Consider the following 2058-nt stretch of genomic DNA (forward strand, 5'->3'; position numbering starts at 1 on the left):
CGAGGCCGTCCCACCCCGGTCTCTACGCCCGGCCCAATTGGCCGCATGGCGCTGAGGCCCGCCCCCGCTTGCGCAGCCTGCCCCAGAGGGGCGGGAGGGTCCGGGCGGTGGAGTCGCTGTGTCCTGGCGGCGTGGCGTGGAGCACCCGCCGGGGCCGCGAGAACAGACACCCCGCGGAACTGCTACTCCCAGAGCAGCCCGGGCCCCCCATCTCCCCGCCGCGCTCTCAGGCGCCGAGCACTACAACTCCCGGCATGCCGTGAACTTGACGGCCGCGCCTCCAGGGTGGAGTCCGACCCTCCCGGCCACCCCGCTCTCCCGCCCCATCCCCGCCGCGCGGAGCGGGGACGCGAGCCACGGAGGAGACACCGACCCCGCTGCTGGGCAGCCGCAAGCCGCACCTGGAGAAGCTGACCTTGGGGGTCACCCACATCCTAGAATCATCCCAAGGTGTGACAGAGGTGACCATCATAGAAAAGGCACCTGCTGAATGTCACATGATTTCTTCATGGGAACAAAAAAATAACTGTGCTGCCTGAGGATCTGAAGAACTTTTACCTGATGACCAACGGCTTCCACATGACATGGAATGTGAAGCTGGATGAACACACCATTCCATTGGGCAGCATGGCAATTAACAGCATCTCAAAACTGACTCAACTCAACCAGTCTTCCATGTGCTCTCTTCCTAACGCACCAACTCTTGCAGACCTGGAGGATGATACACAAGAAGCTAGTGAGAACCAGCCAGAGAAGCCTCACTTTGATTCTCGCAGTGTGATATTTGAGCTGGATCCTTGCAACCTGAATGGGAAGGTTTGCGTTGCCTACAAAAGAGGGAAACCAGCATTAGCACAAGACAGAGTTCTGGTTCCTGGACAGAGTATAATTATACTGGCATTTTCTCACAGATACCTTCACTGCCTATTATCTCCTGCTTATCACCCACCTGGGCCTGCCCCAGTGGGAGTATGCCTTCACCAGCTATGGCATTAGCCCACAGGCCAAGCAATGGTTCAACATGTATAAACCCATCACCTACAACGGCCGACTCCTTTGTGAACAAGCTGGATCCCAGCAAAGTATTCAAGAGCAAGAACAAGACATTAACCCCCCCCCTAAAGGGGCCTGTTCAGCCTGCAGGTGGCCAGAAAGGGCCCACGGGTCCTCCTTCCACCTCTGAATCCTCCTCTGGCTCTGGAAACCCTGTCCGAAAATGAGCGCCCCACCTCCAGCTCCCAGCCAGCCCCACAGCGATGATTTCCAAGCACAGATGCCCCAAGCGTGGCCCAAGCCTCAGATTCTGTGTATGGAACCATGTCCTCTCCCCATCCGAGTGACAAACTCCTAGGCCTTTTACTGCCATTGGCTTGAGCCAGGAGTTGGAAGGGCATACTCAGCTCTCCCCAGGAATCCTTCTCTCATACCCCTTACAGCAGGTTGTGCCACCTACTAATTCTGGAAGCTGTGGAGAATGTAAGGTGTAAGTGACTAAGTAGATCTATTAAAAGCTTTCTTTTCTTTCTACTCCAACCCCCTACCCCTTAGCAGTAATTAAATAAGTCCCCCATAGAAACCACTGGTTTTGACCTATGAGGCATTAGAACTATGCTGTTCAACTGGTAGCCACTTTTTAAAGAGCTAACTTTAAGCCATATTAAAAATGCAGTTCCTCAATTATATTAGCCACATTGGGAGTATTCACATGGCTAGTGGAGTCTGTATTAGCACAGAGCGGATGTAACATTTCTATCATCACAGAAAGTTCTACTGGGCAGCACTGCATTAGAATACTTTTGCATTACCCTTCCTCAGATCAGTTAATTTTTGTTAAAGAACAATGATACCTTAATTTGATGGGTTATAATGTTCCATGAAAAACCTTGAATGTCCATTTTTATGTTCTTTATATCCTTCACCACAAACAGATCTTGCTTTGCTCATTTTCAGTTTCCTATAAATTTTCTCATCTTCATCAGTTTCCTATAAAGTTTCTTGTTTCCAGTTTTGTGATGTGATATTTGTATGTTTGCCAAAATTATCTTTCTCACTTTTTTT

At 50.9% G+C, this 2058-nt stretch overlaps 1 pseudogene; it reads left to right on the plus strand.

Annotated features, from left to right (window-relative positions):
• Positions 1 to 389: 389 nt before the first annotated feature.
• On the plus strand, positions 390 to 1220 carry LOC132491196 (tubulin polyglutamylase complex subunit 2-like; annotated as a pseudogene).
• The last annotated feature ends 838 nt before the right edge of the window (positions 1221 to 2058 follow it).

Source organism: Mesoplodon densirostris, chromosome 5, assembly GCF_025265405.1.
Source record: "Mesoplodon densirostris isolate mMesDen1 chromosome 5, mMesDen1 primary haplotype, whole genome shotgun sequence".
In the NCBI taxonomy this organism is placed as follows: Eukaryota; Metazoa; Chordata; class Mammalia; order Artiodactyla; family Ziphiidae; genus Mesoplodon; species Mesoplodon densirostris.